We start from the raw sequence: 21,717 nt of genomic DNA, 5'->3' as shown, positions 1-21,717 counted from the left end.
TAAATGGCAATCAAAAAGTTTCTGTTTGAGGGGATTGCTGCTTCATATACACTCCTGGAAATGGAAAAAAGAACACATTGACACCGGTGTGTCAGACCCACCATACTTGCTCCGGACACTACGAGAGGGCTGTACAAGCAATGATCACACGCATGGCACAGCGGACACACCAGGAACCGCGATGTTGGCCGTCGAATGGCGCTAGCTGCGCAGCATTTGTGCACCGCCGCCATCAGTGTCAGCCAGTTTGCCGTGGCATACGGAGCTCCATCGCAGTCTTTAACACTGGTAGCATGGCGCGACAGCGTGGACGTGAACCGTATGTGCAGTTGACGGACTTTGAGCGAGGGCGTATAGTGGGCATGCGGGAGGCCGGGTGGACGTACCGCCGAATTGCTCAACACGTGGGGCGTGAGGTCTCCACAGTACATTGATGTTGTTGCCAGTGGTCAGCGGAAGGTGCACGTGCCCGTCGGCCTGGGACCGGACCGCAGCGGCGCACGGATGCACGCCAAGACCGTAGGATCCTACGCAGTGCCGTAGGGGACCGCACCGCCACTTCCCAACAAATTAGGGACACTGTTGCTCCTGGGGTATCGGCGAGGACCATTCGCAACCGTCTCCATGAAGCTGGGCTACGGTCCCGCACACCGTTAGGCCGTCTTCCACTCACGCCCCAACATCGTGCAGCCCACCTCCAGTGGTGTCGCGACAGGCGTGAATGGAGGGACGAATGGAGACGTGTCGTCTTCAGCGATGAAAGTCGCTTCTGCCTTGGTGCCAATGATGGTCGTATGCGTGTTTGGCGCCGTGCAGGTGAGCGCCACAATCAGGACTGCATACGACCGAGGCACACAGGGCCAACACCCGGCATCATGGTGTGGGGAGCGATCTCCTACACTGGCCGTACACCACTGGTGATCGTTGAGGGGACACTGAATAGTGCACGGTACATCCAAACCGTCATCGAACCCATCGTTCTACCATTCCTAGACCGGCAAGGGAACTTGCTGTTCCAACAGGACAATGCACGTCCGCATGTATCCCGTGCCACCCAATGTGCTCTAGAAGGTGTAAGTCAACTACCCTGGCCAGCAAGATCTCCGGATCTGTGCCCCATTGAGCATGTTTGGGACTGGATGAAGCATCGTCTCACGCGGTCTGCACGTCCAGCACGAACGCTGGTCCAACTGAGGCGCCAGGTGGAAATGGCATGGCAAGCCGTTCCACAGGACTACATCCAGCATCTCTACGATCGTCTCCATGGGAGAATAGCAGCCTGCATTGCTGCGAAAGGTGGATATACACTGTACCAGTGCCGACATTGTGCATGCTCTGTTGCCTGTGTCTATGTGCCTGTGGTTCTGTCAGTGTGATCATGTGATGTATCTGACCCCAGGAATGTGTCAATAAAGTTTCCCCTTCCTGGGACAATGAATTCACGGTGTTCCTATTTCAATTTCCAGGAGTGTATTCAAACCAAGATGACTCAAGTGCTGGTATATAAGCATTGATATATAAGCAAGTAGGTAGTGTGGAGTTTTCACAAAATATTTCAACCATGCAAAATATTTCACAGTAATTTTTATGAATTGCATGCGAGGTGGATGCTCAGGTGAGATACATCAAACAACACCTTATAATCAGGAGTTCATTTATTCACCTCTTCACACAAGTAAGGCTTACACAGAACTGGATGGCGGAACTACACAAAGATAATGCTTTGCTTAGTTCAAAGATGATTGGTGCTCAGATCGATACTGATGTCGACCTCATCGGCGCCTCCTGAGAGGCTGGGGGGGGGGGGGGGGGGGGGGAGGGGTGAATATGGCGCTGGCAGGGGTGGTGGTCCACGGGAGCTAGACCACGGTCAGCTCGACATTGTCAGCGGGGAGCTATGTGGGTAGATGTCGTGAAGGATGGTCCGGCCACCAAACTTGGAAGTCATTGAAGCGTGCAGGGCATCATACTGGGCATGCTGGTCAGGTGGCAACAGGTAGGTTGGCAGTTCGCGGGAGGAACAGGGCAGTGACGACGATGTCTCCGGTCGGTGTGGCAAACACATGAAGCATGTCCAGGTCGACGTCGGGTGAGAGGGGAACACATTTCACCAGGTGGCAGGAAATGACGGAGGTTGTGTCATGAGTACCGGATGAAGCGAAACACATGATGAACAGTGTGTCATCGTGTATTATTATAGAGATGTCGTGGATTACGTCTGGGGGGACAGCCACAAACACTTGAGCGAGGGCCCATTCAAGATGGGGGGGGCGTGAGAAACCTCAAGAGGGCGAGGCAGGCGAGGGCGGAGAGGTCAAAGGGAAAGGAGAAGGGCCCAGTGGCAAGGGTGTGATCATAGGTAAGCTCAATGTGGGGAGCAAGTGATCACTCGACAGAGTGTGTGAGACCAGAGTAGAGGGCAAGGTCGGAGAAGAGCTCGACGATTATAGCTGGAAGTCACTCGACTGAGTGAGTAAGTCTGACATGGAGGGAGTGGTCAGAGCATCATGAGCCACGACAGTGAGTGGCGTGGTTGTGGCCTGAAGGGGCGTAGAAGCAGGTGATGTCATAGGTGTTGGCTGAGCGCCAGAGGACTCGGTACGGGCTGGTATATGGGGCTTGGAGGGGAGCACGGACAGTGTCATCTCGAAGCATGATGTACTTGCAATGGTTCAGAGATTTCAGGATGTGAACCTTAGGGTGGGAATGGCTGGTGGGCGGATGGATGTGGAGGTTGATGAAGTGATGTCTGACGTGGTCCATGAAGGAAGGTAAGTCAGACTGAGGGAGAGAAGCAGAAGGGCTCGCAAGTTCGCCAGGGAGAACGATGTTCTGGCCATATACGAACTCAGCTATTGTGTCTTTGAGGTCTTCCTTATAGATCACACGTATGCCAAGTAGCACAAGGGAAAGGGCCTCCGTCCAAAGAGAGTTGTGGCATCGAAGAGCCGCCTTGAAAGTGCGGTGCCAGTGCTCAACTAGCCCTTTACTTTGCCGATGATATGCTGTGGTATGGATGCGCCGGATGCCCCAAATGTTACAAATGTTGAACAGGGCTAACTCAAATTGTCTGCCCTGGTCAGTCGTGATGATAGCTGGACATTCGAAACGCGATACCCATGACGCGACGAAAGCTCGAGCAACGGTTTCTGCCGTGATACTGGGGAGGGTGACAGCCTCAACCCAGCGAGTTGTTCGGTCGATAGACGAGAGAACATAACGAAATCCATTAGAGGGGGGGGGGGGGGGGGAGGGGGGCGAGGGCCGACAATGTCAATGTGAATATGCTGGAAATGCCCAGAAGGGATCGAAAAGGGGCCGAGTGGGGTTGAAATGTGCTTGTGTACTTTGCAGTGTTGGCACGCGACACAGGAGCTTGCCCATTCCTGGCAGTCCTTGTTGACATTTCTCCACACAAAGCGCTCCACTATGAGGTGGGCGGACGCACGAACACCGGGGTGGGCTAAATTATGCAGTGTGTTGAAGACAGCTTGATGGAGCGTGGTTGGTTGAGGGGGCGTAACGGGCCCGTACTGTCGTCGCACCAGATCTCACCAGAAATGCCAGGGAAGGTGGTGCGGATGAAGTGTAGTGAAGAAGTAGAGTCTGAAATCAGGTTTTGTGTGTCCTCGTCAGCGGGTTGGAGGTTAGGCAGTTCAGAGAGGTCTAACAGTGAATGAACGGCATCGACTCATGAAAGGAAATCAGCAACTATATTGTCAGCACCCTTTGTGTCTGACATCGGTGGTGAACTGAGATATGAAGTTCACGTATCTGAAACGGTGAGGGGGTGGGTCAGCTGGCGGGTTTGAAATGGCCACAGCCAGGGGTTTGTGGTCTGTTAAAACGTAGAAAGGGTGTCCCTCAACGTCGGTCTTAAAATGCTTGATCGCTTCGTAGACCACAAGCATCTCCCTGTCAAATGCGGAATATTTCCATTGTGCATTGGTGAGCTTGCTCAAGAAGAACTGCAGAGGCAAAGTTTGGCCGTCGATTGTCTAGCTAAGGACAGCGCCAATGGCAGTATCAATCGCGTTTGTGGTGATGAAAAGCTGTGCATTGGGATGAGGGTGCACGATGGTGCAGGCCTCAGCAAGAAGATTTTTGAGGGTAGTGAAAGAGTCAGTCATAGCAGGGGTCCATGGAACAGGCCGAGATCCAGAAGCCTTGATGCCTGCCAAGGCGGCTGTCAGTGGAGCCTGAATCTCCGCAGCCCGAGGTAGATGACAGCGATAATAATTAACTGTCCCCAGAAAGCGCTGGAGCTCTTTGAATGACGGAGGTCTGGGTAGGTTTAGTATTGTTTGTACTTCATCATGGAGTGGTGAAATGCCATTGGCAGAGACCCAAAAACCAAGAAAAGTGACAGTGGGTTGATGTAGCTGCAATTTGTCTTGTGTGTCCATAACAGTTTGCACATGTCAAATGTTGTCCTCAATGGAGGAGCTGAACACAAGAATGTCATCAAGATATGCAAAGCAGAATTTTAGTCTGAATAGCCCTTCATTGATGAAGTGTTGCCAGGCCTGGGTTGCATTTTTCAGACTGAAGGGCATGAATCAAAACTGAAATAACCTGATTGGGGTGGTGATTGCTGTTTTCTTGATGTCTTCAGGAGCCATGGGGATCTGGTGATAGGCCCGTTTGCAATCAATGACACAGAATGTGGTCGCAACTGCGAGGGAACTGGTAAAGTTGGCAATGTTGGGTATGGGGTAGGTGTCCATAATTGTTCGTGCGTTTATTCGACGGTAGTCTCTGCACATGCGCCACGACCCATCTTTCTTGGGTGTCATATGAATGGGTGTAGACCAGCTGCTGGCAGATGGTTCGATGATGCCAGAGCTTAGAAGTTAAGAAATCTGCTTTTTAAGGTCGGAGAGGCGCTCGGGACAAAGTTGACATGGTTTACTGGAGATGGGGGGGCCTGGTGTGAGGCGAAGCTTGAGAACTGTGACATTGATGATGACGGAAATGTTGCCGGCAGCACGGGAGGTGGTTTGTTTACAATGTGAGATGGGTGGGGCAGGCGTGGCAAGGTCGTGGTGTTTGGAGCCACTCGGCAGATCCAGCGGGAGCCGAGGCGTTGTAGTGTCGCAGGAGTTAACGTGACAAGTTGGCCGCCGGCCCAAACCAGTGGCATTGCGGTTGGGTGAGGTTGGTAGAGCTCGTTAAGCATTAGTGAGTCCATTGTCTGAGTGTGCAGACTGTGGCAGCATGGTCGGGGTGAAGTGCTAGTGGCGAGTCAGCCATAGTTCCACTAGTGTCAGTGTCGTCGTAACTGCCGTCTGCTTCACGTCTGCTGTGCAGCGAGCTACCTTAATTTAAGTATTAACTGCATTTTTCTTACTTGTCACTTCTTCTTCCATGTGTCTTTTGCTTTTAGGAAGCTTTAATTGTCAAGTGCTAGTAATAGTGTTCCATAGATTTCGTGTTTGTTTTGAATACAGTCAGAGAGAGTCCCTTTAGTCAGCCATAGTGCCAGTAGTGCTAGTGTTTGTTTTCAATACAGTCCAGAGGCAGGTAGTGCTATTTTCATTGTTTTCCACAAGAAGTGTCTAGCAACCATTGTTTAGTCAACAATCAGCCGCCTTTAGTGAATTAGCAGTCTAGTTAAAAGTTGATTAACTCTCTAGAGTAAATTGATTTCTTAGGATGGATAGGATGTGTGACTGTTGTGTACGGACACAGGAGGAGCTGGCCACTGTTCGTGAACAGCTGAATGTGTTGATGGCCGCGATCAGCCGTCTTCAGGCTGCTGCCTCGGAGTGTAGCGGCAGTGGGGAGTCTAGTGCGTCGCATGGTACACCTCAGGTGTTACATGCTTGACCCACTGTCCCTGCTGTCGAGACATCTTCACGGGTACCGGGCACGTTCGGGCCACCCTCTCCCCAAGGGGAGTGGCGGGTTCAACAGTGTTCACGGCGCACGAGGCGGAGGGTCAATATGGAGGCTTGCTGTGTGGCATCGCCTGCTCTGCCTGTGAGTGGACATGTGGCCGCTCCTCCAGCAAAGTCCAAGCAGGCACACGGGGCGAGGGGTTTATTAGTTATTGGGAGCTCTAACGTTAGGCGGGTGATGGAGCCCCTTAGGGAAATAGCGGAAAGGTTGGGGAAGAAGGCCAGTGTTCACTCTGTCTGCTTGCTGGGGGGTCTCATCCGAGATGTGGAGGAGGCCCTGCTGGCGGCAAAAGAGAGTACTGGGTGCACCCGACTGCAAATTGTTGCTCATGTCAGCACCAATGTCTCCTGCCGTCTGGGTTCAGAGGTCATCCTCAGTTCGTACAGGCGGTTCGCGGATTTGGTGAAGGCGGAAAGCCTCGCTAGTGGGGTGAAATCAGAGCTAACTATTTGTAGTATCATTCCCAGAAGTGATCGCAGTCCTCTGGTTTGGAGCTGAGTGGAAGGCTTAAACCAGAGGCTCAGATGATTCTGCAGAGATCTGGGGTGCAAATTTCTCGACGTCCGCTATCAGGTGGAGAAATGTAGGGTCCCCCTGAATAGGTCAGGTGTGCACTACATGCCAGAAGCGGCTACAAGGGCAGCGGAGTATGTGTGGAATGCACATGTGGGTTTTTTAGGTTAGAGAATTCCCTCCCTAGGTCCGACAAGAGGTCTCCTGAGATGCGGCAAGGTAGGAGTAGGCAAAATGCAACAGGGAATGACAATATTAATGTGCTAATAGTAAACTGCAGGAGCATCTATAGAAAGGTCCCAGAACTGCTCTCATTAATAAACGGTCACAACACCCATATAGTACTAGGGACAGAAAGTTGTCTGAAACCAGACGTAAACAGTGATGAAATCCTAAACTCAGATTGGAATGTATACCACAGAGACAGGCTGGACAGTGAAGGGGGAGGCGTGTTTATAGCGATAAGAAGTGCAATAGTATCGAATGAAAGTGACGGAGATCCGAAATGTGAAATAATTTGGGTGAAGGTCATGGTTAAAGCAGGCTCAGACATGGTAATTGGATGTCTCTACAGGCCCCCTGGCTCAGCAGCTGTTGTGGCTGAGCACCTGAAGGATAATTTGGAAAATATTTTGAGTAGATTTCCCCACCATGTTATAGTTCTGGGTGGAGATTTTAATTTGCCGGATATAGACTGGGAGACTCAAACATTCATAATGGGGACAAAGAATAAAGTGAAATTTTTTTAAGTGCTTTATCTGAATACTACCTTGAGCAGTTAAACAGAGAACTGACTCATGGTGATAACATATTAGACCTTCTGGTGACAAACACACCCGAACTATTTGAAACAGTTAACACAGAACAGGGAATCAGCGATCATAAAGCGGTTACTGCATTGATGATTTCAACAGTAAATAGAAATATTAAAAAAGGTATGAAGATTTTTCTGTTTAGCAAAAGTGACAAAAAGCAGATTACAGAGTACCTGATGGCTTAACACAAAAGTTTTGTGTCAAGTACAGATAGTGTTGAGGATCAGTGGACAAACTTCAAAACCATCGTACAATATGTGTTAGATGAGTATGTGCCAAGCAAGATCATAAGAGATGGAAAAGAGCCACCGTGGTACAACAACCAAGTTAGAAAACTGCTGCAGAAGCAAGGGGAACTTCACAGCAAACATAAACATAGCCAAAGCCTTGCCGACAAACAAAAATTACACGATGTGAAATGTAGTGTGAGGAGGGCTATGCGAGAGGTGTTCAATGAATTTGAAAGTAAAGTTCTATGTACTGACTTGGCAGAAAATCCTAAGAAATTTTGGTCTTATGTCAAAGCGATAGGTGGATCAAAACAAAATGTCCAGACACACTGTGACCAAAATGGTACTGAAACAGAGGATGACAGACTAAAGGCCGAAATACTAAATGTCTTTTTCCAAAGCTGTTTCACAGAGGAAGACTGCACTGTAGTTCCTTCTCTAGATTGTCGCACAGATGACAAAATGGTAGATATTGAAATAGACGACAGAGGGATAGAGAAACAATTAAAATCGCTCAAAAGAGGAAAGGCCTGATGGGATACCAGTTTGATTTTACACAGAGTACGCGAAGGAAATTGCCCCCCTTCTTGCAGCGGTGTACCGTAGGTCTCTAGAAGAGTGTAGCATTCCAAAGGATTGGAAAAGGGCACAGGTCATCCCCGTTTTTAAGAATGGTTGTCAAACAGATGTGCAGAACTATAGACCTATATCTCTAACGTTGATCAGTGGTAGAATTTTGGAACACATATTATGTTCGAGTATAATGACTTTTCTGGAGATTAGAAATCTACTCTGTAGGAATCAGCGTGGGTTTTGAAAAAGACGGTCGTGTGAAACCCAGCTCGCACTATTCGTCCACGAAATTCAGCCATAGACACGGGTTCACAGGCAGATGCCATGTTTCTTGACTTCCACAAGGTGTTCAATACTGTTCCCCACAGTCGTTTAATGAACAAAGTAAGAGCATATGGACTATCAGACCAATTGTGTGATTGGATTGAAGAGTGCCTAGATAACAGAATGCAGCATGTCATTCTCAATGGAGAGAAGTCTTCCGAATTAAGAGTGATTTCAGGTGTGCCGCAGGGGCGTGTCATAGGACTGTTGCTATTCACAGTATACATAAATGACCTTGTGGATGACATTGGAAGTTCACTGAGACTTTTTGCAGATGATGCTGTGGTATATCGAGAGACTGTAACAATGGAAAATTGTACTGAAATGCAGGAGGATCTGCAGCGAATTGACGCATGGTGCAGGGAATGGCAATTGAATCTCAATGTAGACAAGTGTAATGTGCTGTGAATACATAGAAAGAAAGGTCCCTTATCATTTAGCTACAATATAGTAGGTCAGCATCTGGAAGCTGTTAATTCCATAAATTATCTGGGAGTACGTGTTAGGAGTCATTTAAAATGGAATGATCATATAAAGTTGATCGTTGGTAAAGCAGATGCCAGACTGAGATTCATTGGAAGAATCCTAAGGAAATGCAATCCGAAAACAAAGGAAGTAGGTTACTGTACGCTTGTTCGCCCACTGCTTGAATACTGCTCAGCAGTGTGGGATCCATACCAGAGGGGGTTGATAGAAGAGATAGAGAAGATCCAATGGAGAACAGCGCGCTTCGTTACAGGATCATTTAGTAATCACGAAAGCGTTACGGAGATGATAGATAAACTCCAGTGGAAGACTCTGCAGGAGAGACACTCAGTAGCTCAGTACGGGCTTTTGTTAAAGTTTTGAGAACATACCTTCACCGAGGAGTCAAGCAGTATATTGCTCCCTCCTACGTATATCTTGCGAAGAGACCATGAGGATAAAATCAGAGAGATTAGAGCCCACACAGAAGCATGCCAACAATCCTTCATTCCACGAACACTACGAGACTGGAATAGAAGGGAGAACCGATAGAGGTACTCAGGGTACCCTCCGCCACACACCGTCAGGTGGCTTGCAGAGTATGGATGTAGATGTAGATGTAGATGTAGATGTAGATGTTTGTGTTGTCAGTGGCAGTCACACGGCTGTGCGCAGGAGCTGAAGTTGCATAGTTCGAGGTGCTGTCCACGAGGGGAGTGATAGGAGCTGTCAGTACGGGAACATGTGACGCTCATTGCGCATGCACACTTGTGTCGGGCCGAGTGTCAAATTCTGCCATGTTAGGGAGGTGTGGTCCTGTGGAACTGTCAGTACACGTTATGGTAGATTGATATCACAATTGCGAGGGGTAGCGGGAGGTAAGCACACGGAGGCCCGATTGCTGGGACTACAAGCAGATTCGGCACACTTACAGACCTTGCTCTGTCCTTGCTACAGTGACTGTAATTCCTTTGCTACACCGGATAGCTGGAGCTGAGTTTGTGGAGCTGGGGGGAGAGCTCAAAGTTTTCCTTGCATAGGCAAGTGATGTTTTCAAGCTCGACAAGGCACTTGTGCATTGTTTCTTGTAACGTCATCAACAGAGCCGAGCATGTACAGATGAGATGAGCCTGGACCAATGTGTCATGGTGGGAGGGGGGGTGGGGGGGTGGAGGGGGGGGGTGGAGGGCGGGGGGGCGCTCAACGTAGCACAGGTGAAGTGAGTTTTGGACGGGTGATGAAACATGGTGTTTTGCACTAGGTCCGGTGAAAGTTTGTGGTGTCACAAGAAGTCAATACTTAGTATAGGTTCCTCAATATTGCACATTAAAATAGTGCACTCGAGTTTGCAGTTTGTGGAGAGTGAGACAACATGGGAGGTTGAACCTGAGCATTGTAGTTTAGTAGAATTCACAGCTTGCAGTGAAGTATGATGAGGGCAGATGTTCAACGACACTAAGGACATAGGCAGCAGCGAAACATCGGCGCCTGTGTCCACTAGGAAAAAGTATCCCGACGAAATGTCTTTAATATAAAGTCGTCCATAATTATCCGATTGTTCCCAGAGAGAATGGTGCACTTGGAGGTGCCTGTCATGTTGTGCACAGGAGGCGCACCTGGACCTACCTGCGGTTTGCGTTTGGGAAGCAGCAGGGTGGTCTGCAGTTCCATGCCGCCTCACCAAACCGTGTGTAGAAGTAACTGTATGGGTAGTGCGGCTGCATTTCCTGCGGAGGCGATGGCTGAGGTTCAGTGACCACAGCCAGTTTGGTTGCAGGAGGGGGCGTGACTGAGGGCAGAGCCGGGGACGTCCCAGCTATTTGTATACTGTGTCCCAGAGCAAGCGGAACAGTCGGTACAGTGCGGCCCCGGCCGCGTCCGGCCACAGGACGAGGAGGCTGAACCTGAGACTTTGCCAGGTGGCTGGCGAAATAGAGCAGTGATGCATCATGTAGTTTGTCAGCAATTGTCATTCATTGCTCGACAGGTTTGGGAGCCCTCTGAGCCAGAGCAAAGCGGATGTGGGGAGGTAGTTTATCTGTCCAGATGGTGAGGAGAGCTGTGTCAGAGAGCAGATCGTCACTGACCAGGGCCCTTAGCCATCTCCAAAGTTGTGAAGGTTTGTCATTGCCTAGTTGCTCGATGTAGAGCACTTGCCGTATTGCTGTCTCAGTTGAGCGCACAAGCCGACGTAGAACTGTCTTTTTGGCTAGAGTGTACCGGGTAGCTGAGTCCGGGGCATTGACCAGGTCAGCAATCAAGTCCTCCTGGTCGTGCAGGTGGGTGATACGGCACAGAAATCAGGTTGATTTGTCGAGTTTGAAATGGTCAAACACTTCGTCCACAATTTTGAACCAGGTTGTTGCCCTGTTGGGATTGAATGGCGGCAGTGGCGATATGTGTTGTAGAACATTCGGAAGAACAGGGTGAGTTGAATTCGTCGGGGCACTGCCTGAAAAGAGCTGTTGTTGCTGTAGTATTCCAGGAGAGTGTGTCTCCAGGGTACGTGGCGACAATGGCTGGTCGGGTGGCAGTGTGAAAGTGACGCGTTGTGGATGAGCGCAATCCGACGCGACGCGGAACGCCGACGTGGGTGAGTCACCATAATGTGACAACTGCATTTGCAGAACTTTGACACATTGTGGGTGTATTCGGATTGATGTGTCGCAAAAGAGTGACACGGATGAGGCACTGAGATGTGCTGAGAATGGGAGTGGAAGCTTGACTGGAGCCGGCGCAGGGGCAACAGGTGAGAAAAAGTTCAAAGTTTGAAAACGCGTGCCAGTCCATGGAAAACTTGATGTACGATCGGAGTCGGAGCCACCTGTGTTGTAGGGAGGCTGTGGAGGTGAGGGCTGTCCAGAAGCACACTGAGGAAAATGATGTCGAACGTTGGGCGGAATGTGTGAATGTTCACTGTTCATAGACAATTCACTCAAAATGGTGTGCAGATGAGGTGAACGTAGTGGCACAAAACACTGAGGCATAGCAGTAGGACGAAGATGGAGGTCAGGCACAGATAACAAGCCATTGTTCCTGTTGCAGGCTGAGGTACTGAAGCAGGAAGGCATGTGTTGATGCTGAACCAAGGCAGGTGCAGGCGTGGTCGGATTCTGGGGAGGTTGACCTGTGAACATAGCAGTTCCAGCCACGTGGCAGGAATCCATGTGGTACTGCACGGATTGCCACATGGCAAACCATTGTCCTGGTGGTGGTAGGTTATCCAACAAAGCATTTGCAGAAATTGGCATTGATTCTGCACTGCACAGAGATCCGTAAGAGGTAACTGCACCATGGACGAGGGAGAGCACATGTGGTGGGAACAAAGGCATCTGATAGCCGGAGTCATGCACACTCCTGACCTCCCTTATTGTTGCAGGCACAAAAACGTCCAGCGAAATCAGCATAATCGATGACTGAGAGGCATCGTGTTGCAGTCCTGGTGGGTGTACACTGCCCGCAACATGATGCATGTTGATCACAAAATCCAGCATTAGGCGTTGGGCCAAAGCCATTGTTCGAATGTTGTGTTGATATAATACGTGCAAAAATAACTGACATGGAGGCCGCGGACACAGTAAAATGGCGAAAATGGAAGATGTTACAACTTGGGGTCACCAGTGAGGTGGATGCTTGGGTAAGATACACCAAACAACACCTTATAATCAGGAGTTCATTTATTCACCTCTTCACACAAGTAAGGCTTACACAGAACTGGATGGCAGAACTACACAAAGATAATGTTTTGCTTAGTTCAAAGATGATGCTCAGATTGATACTGGTGTTGACCTCATTGGCGCCATACATAAATTACAGTCTCTCTGGTAAGTGCAGGACTAATGTGGCATATGATGTTTTGAGTGCGGAAGGCAAGCTTTCAAAAACATAAACTAATGTAATACTCTTCATACCTGAAGACAGTTATAGATTGGAATTTTGCTTTAGTAAGAACATCACAGGTCTTTTCTTGACACAAATGAAACAATGGTTATTTGATTCTAATTATTTATTGTCCTTCATATTCTTGAATAATATCTTATTGAAACTTCACAACATTGTTCCTGTTACGATTCAGAGGGCAGAAAACAACAAATAACAATTCTGATGAGATTTTGCAATTTATTCATACACAACTGATGATATACTTTTACAGTATAAAGAGATTGCAAGAACTATCAGTGTAACAAAAAATCATTGTTGTTTATTTGACAACCAAGGGACAACTAAACTGAACTGAAGTTGGTGCACATTTACACTATTTATAGCTTATGAAAACAGCAAAATAACAATTCTGATGAGATTTTGCAATTTAATCATACACAACTGATGATATACTTTTACAGTACAAAGAGATTGCAAGAACTATCAGTGTAACAAAAAAATCATTGTTGTTTATTTGACAACCAAGGGACAACTGAACGGAACTGAAGTTGGTACACATTTACACTATTTATAGTGTATGATTGGTGATTTTGTTTGTTTCTGGGATCCCAGTTGTTGAGAGGAATTATTGTTGAGAACTTAGATTGTGAAAGTGTATTGGATTGTGAGTCCAGTGTGAATGTGAGTCCAGTGTGCTAACTACTGTGCCACCTTGCTCGGTACACTTCTTGGATTAATTATACAGCATTATGGCTAGTTTACTTAGTTTTAGGTTAGATTCTTTATGTGGATTTTTTATGTCATCAGTTCTCTTATTTAGGTGTAGCTTTTGAAAGCAAGTCAAACATTTTGCACAGCTCACAAAGAGCATGAATTATGAAGGTAGCTAGACAGCAAGAATCTTTGCTTCATGCTGAAGAGTGAAAAATTGAGCAAGCAGGGCGTCAGGCAAATATCTGAACATCTGAAACCTAGGCAGATGATGATGTTTGGCACAGACTGAATTGTATCTCAGCATGCCGCTGAGACACTAGAGCAGTTGTATGCTTGACAGCAGGATATTGCAGAATGCATGTCCTCTCAGTGTATTTCTGAGGCATCCTAGGAGGTGATTTCTCAATGTCAACAGCACAAAGAATTTATGGCCTCTCAGCTTGCTCTGAGACAGCTGGAGAGTTTGTTTCTTGGCAGCAAGGAAATGCAGAAGACATGGCCTCTCAGCATGTTTATCAGACAGATGAGGAAGTGGCTTCTCAATGTCAAGAGAACACAGAATGTATGGTGACTGACCACATGCTTCTGAGACAGCTCAAGATCCAAAATGTCAGTTTGCTGCAGAATCCTTGAACACATTCTCAGTTCAAATACAATAAACTTTCTTGAGACTGAGAAGCTTATATCTTTGAATCAGCATGGTTTTAGAAAGCATTGCTCATGCAAATCTCAGCTTGCTCTTTTCTCACATTACATACTCTGAAGTGTGGATGAAGGGCAACTGACAGAGGCCATATTTCTAGATTTTCAGGAGGCATTTGACACAGTGTGCCCCATTGCAGGCTGTTAATGAAGTTACGAGCATATGGAATAAGTTCACAGACATGTGAGTGGCTTGAAGACTTTTTAAGTAATAGAACCCAGTATGTTGTTCTTGATCGCAAGTGTTCATCAGAGACAAGGGTATCATCAGTGGTGTCCCAGGGAAGTGTAATATGACTGCTGTTCTTCTCTATATCCATGATGTTTTGGCAGACAATGTGGTCAGCAGTCTGTGGTTGTTTGATGATGAATGCTGTGCTGTGCTGTAGGGTGTCAAAGTTGAGTGACTGTAGGAAGATAAAAGGTGATTTAGACAAAATTTCTAGTTGGTGTCATGAATGTGGAAAAATGTAAGTTAATGTGGATAAGTAGGAAGAACAACCTGTAATTTTTGGATGTAGTATCACTAGCATCCTGCTTGAAATATGCAACGAACCAAGCTGGGATATTTTTACTTCCCCTCTTGTTTTACCATCTGCCTCCTCAAATTTGTTTAGTTACTTTTAACTATTTACCATTAGCATACACAAGTATAATCTGCATTTTCATTTTCATATAAGAGAAAGGCTGGCCCTCAGTTTTAATGTATATAACACCAGAAATAATTTTGTGTTTAGTTTTATAGGTAATTGATGTTCTAGTTTATTTTGACTGTGGTTTCTTTTGTTATGGGGTAAAATCAGTAATTGTTTCATAACTTAAATTATATTGTTGACAAATAAACAAATATAAATTCTATAATAATTATAAACATTTGGAAGACAAAATACTATTAATATTAAAGTATCTATTTGCCTCCCTTCAAAAACATATTAGCAAAGCCAGACTTTAATTAATTGCAAAGTAACTAACAGTTTTGTCCAAAGTATTATTTGCATAACTATATTTGTTAATTTCGTGATTTAAACAAATAATTTGGCTTAACTCTTGTAGTAGAAGAAACTGTTAAAAGGAACATATTTTCTGATGTATTCAGTTAATTTAATGAGTTTAGTTTTAACTGTAATTTCTGTACGTTAAACTTCAAACATGGTGTAGTTTCAGCTCCTATTATTGTGATGATATATAAGGGCCTGATATTTGGTCATGAGTCAGTCTGTCCATGGTCGAGTTTCAGACAAGAAACACATGCTGGTTAGAACAAGAACAATGCTTCAACTTAACTGTAAATGTTGCACAATTAGGCTGTGTTTTAAAACAGTGTCAGTGTCTGCTCCATATGCACCTTTCTATTCTTCAAGAACTGTGAACTTTGTGATTAGGGTTCTACTGCTTGTAGATGTTCAACAGTAAAGTATTGTAACAATATGTGGAGGTTTCCCTGCAAATTATTAATGAGGCTTGTTGAAAGTTAAACAGTAGTGCACTGGCCATAAACTGTGTATTATTAGGGGGTTGTGAACAGTGAAATTAAAGTTCTGTGAAATGCAACAGTGCACCTGTCAGCTACATTATTTAAAGTAGTCAGTGTCAGAATCCACAAACCCCATCTCTCAGCCAGTGTATCAACGCAGTGCGTCGGCACCAAGGACAACAAATGAAGAAACAAAAAAGGCGAACTGCTATAAGCAGTCAAGTTGTTTAAATATCTGGGCATAATGTTGCAAAGTGGTATGAAAAGGAATGAGCATATGAAATCTGTGGTAGGGAAGGTAAATGGTTGACTTCAGTTTGAGGAATATTTTAGGAAGGATTGGTTCACCTATAACAGAGACCATATATAGGATGCTGGTGTGACATATTCTTGAATACTGCTTGCATATTTGGGATGCGTACCAGATCAGATTGCTGGAAGACATTGAAGCAGTTCAGAAGTGGGCTGCTAGATTTGTTACTGGGAGGTTTGAACAACATGTAAGTGTTCCGGATATGGTTCAGGAACTCATATGGGAATCTCTGAAGAGAAGGCAACATTCTTCCTGAGAAACAGTATTAAGGAAATTTAAGGAACGGCATTTGAAGCTGACTGCCAAATGATTCCAGTGCCACCAATATACATTGCATATAAGCATCATGAAGATAAGATACAAGAATTTAGGGCTCATGGAGAGACATATAGCAACTGTTTTTCCCACCAAGCATTGTATGGTAGCTTGTGGAGTACCTATGTAGATGTAGATGTAGATGTAGATGTGGCTTTCTGGCATTAGGAGAATGCGGCAAGTGTGTGCTGCTGAAACACCAGAGGAGGTGGCTTCTTTGTATCAAGAGAATGTAGAGTGCATGGCTTCTCAGCATGCCTCTGAGACAGTTGAAGAGATGGCTTCTCAACATGAGTGGAACTTTTAGTTTCTCAGTGTACATAGGGGACAAGGCAGTCAGTCCCAAATTAGAGGAACCAGTAGAAACTTTACAGGAGTAATTTACTGTCAAGGCTGATGAGCCATGACACTTCCTAAACCTTATCAAAAAACATACTTCATGTTTTCACCTTTGGGGCAAATAGAATTTTTGTCATGCCTAGGTTTCCACTGACTTTTATGGTGCAGGGCAAGTGCATTGTAAAATAGGGTCACTTTTACCATCATCTTTCTTTGTCCTAAGAGATAATAATGGAACACATTATTCCACAGAATCTCATTATACTACAACTCTCACTCTCCATCTTCACATATGTGCCTACCAAAAACTGGGACAGAGGTATGTTACCCACATCAGCCTGCTGAAGTCATGTTCATGGACCATCACATGAAATGTGTAGAAATCCATGCAGGGCACTTTTTTTGTTCAGGTTTGGTCACCCACTTGCTGAATTCATTTGAGGGATACTGAAATGATATCCCTCTTGCCCTTTTCAGAGTATAGTGTGGTAGTGGAGGGCATTGAAGTGATGTGTGTTAGCAATCATGCCAAGCGAGTCATCATACTTGTGCAGGATGATGTCCCTCCGGGGCCGGCCACTGTGGCCAAGCAGTTCGATGCACTTCAGTCCAGAACTGCACTGTTGCTATGTTCGCAGGTTCGAATCCTCTCTCGGGCCTGGATGTGTGTGATGTCCTTATGTTAGTTAGGTTTAAGTAGTTCTAAGTCTAGGGGAGTGATGACCTCAGATGTTAAGTCCCATAGTGCTTAGAGCCCCTGTCCCTCAGGGTAGTTGGATAAACACCCACAACCAAAGCCACAACCTCAGTAGCAGCTGGAATGTTGTAGCAGCACACATGCTGTCCACAACTCATGCAACAACACACTGTGATCATGCATAACTTTTTGCATTTTCAGTACGGTCACCCATTCAACTTCTGAATAATTTAACATCATCTATCAGTCTCTGTTTGTCATCAACCATAAAGTAAACATGCAAAATATTGTGCTTGATGATTGAAAGATGTTTGTAAAAGTGAACCTATTTTACAACGCACTTGCTCCTGCATCATAAAAGTCAGTGAAAAGAATAGATGTTTGTATGTGCTAAAAATGTATTTTAAGTGTTTAGCAAGTCTGAGGCAGTTGACTGTGCACACCCTGTGTGGTGTATGTGCAGATCCACAAAAAGAGGAGTGAACTCCAGACATAAACAAGGCATGGCCGTGTTTGCAGGTCTCAACCTGCTGTGGAGGCCCGCTGGTGTCTTGGAACTTAAGGAGAAAAGGGGCACTGGTGAAAATCCCCACATCTAGAAACTGAGGAAGAAATAGTCTGTAATCTGTTGATTATTCTGTCATAAAGTTTGAATGAGAGCTTCTGTTACAAGAGTAACTGTATGACAGTCATAACATAACTATCTGTTTATCCACAACTGTACGTGTTCGTGAAATAAGAAGAATATAGGAGAGTTTATCAGGAGTGATTATGTTACTCTCTAGTGAGTTGGGGTAGCTGTGCACTCTCTTACAGCCCTCGACTCTTTGCAAATGGAAACACAGCCACATGGCCAGAAATTAGTGGAAGTGCATAACAGGTCCATTGCATCAAGAAACTATAATATGGTGACTGTCAGTATTGAATAAGGTAACATTTGCAATGGATAGCATCAGGACAAGAGATCATATATAAAGTTGTTTGAAGAGTTCTACCACAGGAACTCAAACTTATTTTATTTCAGCATCTGAGGCTTATAGTGCTAAACCAAATGGTGCCAGTGTGAAGACAAACATTTAGGGCAGAAGGCAGTACTCCCATCTATGTCTGTGAACAGTCCACAGTAACACCATGAATACTTACAGGATGTATTCTCCTGCATCTGGAAACATGGGCAGCTAGACTCTTAATATTACCTTCATAGCAATGAAACCTGGACCAAAATCAAGAAAGAACTGATGGACAGGCAGAAGCTGATGGACTTCCACAGTTTTACAGCATGGTCTTTTAAGGTTAAGTGCAAAATCCGATGGACTTCCTCAGCAAAGGGCAAGTTTTCAGTGAGACTCAATGCTTCATGTACTCAACTGAGTGGCAAAAGTGCAGCTTGTCCCACGTTCACTTGCTTCTGTGCCTAAAAAAGAAACTGCAGCTAAATAAAATTGTGGACAATCACCTACATGGCATGATCACTAAGAGCTTAATTCATAGTCCTTGTGGAGTGCTGAGCACTATGTCCCTGTGCACGAATGATGGGAAAAGCACCAAAAAATATCCTTGGGCAGTGTTAAAAGAGACACAAATGAATGATAATGGGTATCAATTGTACGGATGCAGAGCACCTGAGGAAAAGGGAATACAGTCACAATTAAAGTGACAGACACAGCACACGACATCATAGTGGACAACGGCTGTGTAGTCCCATACTCACTGTACCTTTATAAAATATTTACTGCCCACATTAATACGGAGTTTTGTAACTCAGTCCAGACAGTTAAATACATTTCTAAGTACATAAAAAAACTGGCCTGGTGTGAGTGGGACTTGTGCACTGAGGATTCGATTGAAACTTAATTATGTTTATAGACTTTATCCATTTTAGGAATTGAAGGTCTTGATGATTTTTACCTGTTACTGACATTGATACTGATAATCTGTCCGTCTGTTTTAATTATCAAATTTGAAGTGGCTTAATAATTTTTTTCATGTGATATTATTACAAATTAACAATTTCCAGATTTTTTTCTTGTTCTTGTACTGCAAAACCATTCTTCTTGCTAAATTTAATAATTCTGTGTCAAGGGAAAGTTAATGAATGAGTTTGCAAGAACCAAAACATGATTGACTGATTGATTTTTATTGTTGTAGAGACCTCAGACATCATCTGAGGCATTACAAAAGTCAATATTACACAGTATAAATGTTACACAAATAATTACAAAAACAAGAAAAATATTACGCAATATAAATATTACACAAATAATTATGGTACCTTCACACAAATACAAAACAGAGAAACTGATGGTACAAATTGATATTGCATTTAAATTTAGCCAATTACAGACTTACTCATATATAGAAGCATATAAAAACTGATCACAAAGTGTAGTCATATTATATTCTTTGCCTCCCTTAAAAATTCATCAGTTTCATAAATGCAGAGCTCAAGAAGAAATTCTTTTACTTTTTTTGTTTTGAATTGTTGAATTGGAAGTTCCCTGATATGTCTGGGTATGGTATTAAAAAATTTTATGGACTTTTATAAGAAGCACTTTTGTGTTTTTTTATAGTTACATCGGAAAGAAACTAGGTCCTGCTTGTTTCTTGTGTCATAATTATGTCGCATGTCATACTGCTGATAACTTGGATAGTTTTCCTTAATATGCATTACACACTGTAGTATAAATATTGACGGCAGAGTCATAATCTGTAATTTTTTAAAGCTTGGCCTACAGTGAGCTCTGGGTGCCAAGTCTTATTGCCTTCTTTTGTAGTTTGAAGACATTAGCTGCCTTGCTTTGATGTCCCCACATTATTGTACCATAGGAAATGTGACTGTGTATTAAAGCAAAATAAACCACTTTAAGTACTGGCACGTTTTGACAAAGACACAGCTTCCTTAGAGCAAATATTCCTTTGCTAATGCTGCTTCCCATCTTTTCTATATGGCTACCCCAGGATAATTTTGAATCAATTGAGATTCCAAGGAAATTAACACTATTTAAGCTCTGCTCAAGTTCAGTGATATAATTTCATGATACATACAGGTCTTGTATTTTTTTTTCGGTTGACACAAAGGGAATTAGCTTTACACCAATTTTCAACTTTGACAGTGCACTGGTCTGCTTCATATTTCACCTTCTGTGCTGTTTCTGCAGTTATACAGACTGCAAGATCATCTGCAAATAAGTAAGTCCTAGTTGACGGCCCAACTATGTTACATGGTAAGTCATTTATATAAATAATAAATAGCATTGGGCCAAGTACAGAACCTTGTGGGACACCCGTGCCCACAGGTAAGTAATCTGATTCTGCACCATTAAAAACCACCTTCTGCACTTTATTACTTAGATAAGATTTTTATCAATTCCAGAGCACCTCCTGTAAAGCCATAGAATTGCAGTTTGTTCAATAAGATTTCATAGACACAGTGTCAAAAGCTTTTGATAAATCAAAGAGTTTATTCTGAACCACTAGCTTGCTTTCTAGTTGCTCCACACACTGTGTTAAAAGTGATAAGGCAGATTTAACAGTTCCTAACCCTGATCTGAAGCCAAATTGACTATCAGTGATGATTTTGTTTTCTCCAAAGTATTTTACTATTTAATTATTTAATATAGCTTCTATCACTTTAGACAAGATTGGCACAATTGAAACAGGCCTAAAATTATCACAACTTGAGAGGCTGCCTTTTTTTGTGTATTGGAGTGACTTTAACAAACTTTAGTGCCTTTGGGAACTGAGCCTCCAAAATACATGTATTTACTACATGTGTTATCAATTCTGGCAGTTGAACTGAATCACACTTTAACATGGCTGAACTTAAACCATAAACATCATTACTAAAACTGTTCTTCATTTTCCTCAGTATATTAGTAACATCCTGTACCTTGACCAATTTAAAGCTAAATGTACTTTCAGGGTTTGTGGTGTTTCTCAGGTAGTATTTATGGTCAGTGGCTATATTGGAAGTGCCAATCACCTTTATTATTTCTTGCACCTTCTCAGTGACGAATGTATTTAACTGTGCAGCATTCAGATTACTGCTTTCAGCCTGTGAAGTCATTTTTCTGTTGCACTGACTAGATTAGATTAGATTAATACTAGTTCCATGGATCATGAATACAATATTTCGTAATGATGTGGAACAAGTCAAATTTTCCAATACATGACATAATTAAGTTAATTTAACAACATAATTAAGTTAATATAACAACTTTTTTATTTTTTTTGTTTTCTTTAATTTTTTTTATAATTTTTTATTTGGTTTTTTTCTTTTTTTCTTAATTTATATCTAAAAATTCCTCTATGCAGTAGAAAGAGTTGTCATTCAGAAATTCTTTTAATTTCTTCTTAAATACTTGTTGGTTATCTGTCAGATTTTTGATACTATTTGGTAAGTGACTAAAGACTTTAGTGGCAGTATAATTTACCCCTTTCTGTGCCAAAGTTAGATTTAA

Source organism: Schistocerca piceifrons, chromosome 3 (assembly GCF_021461385.2).
Source record: "Schistocerca piceifrons isolate TAMUIC-IGC-003096 chromosome 3, iqSchPice1.1, whole genome shotgun sequence".
NCBI classification, from domain to species: Eukaryota; Metazoa; Arthropoda; class Insecta; order Orthoptera; family Acrididae; genus Schistocerca; species Schistocerca piceifrons.
Note: the sequence above shows the minus strand (reverse complement) of the source record.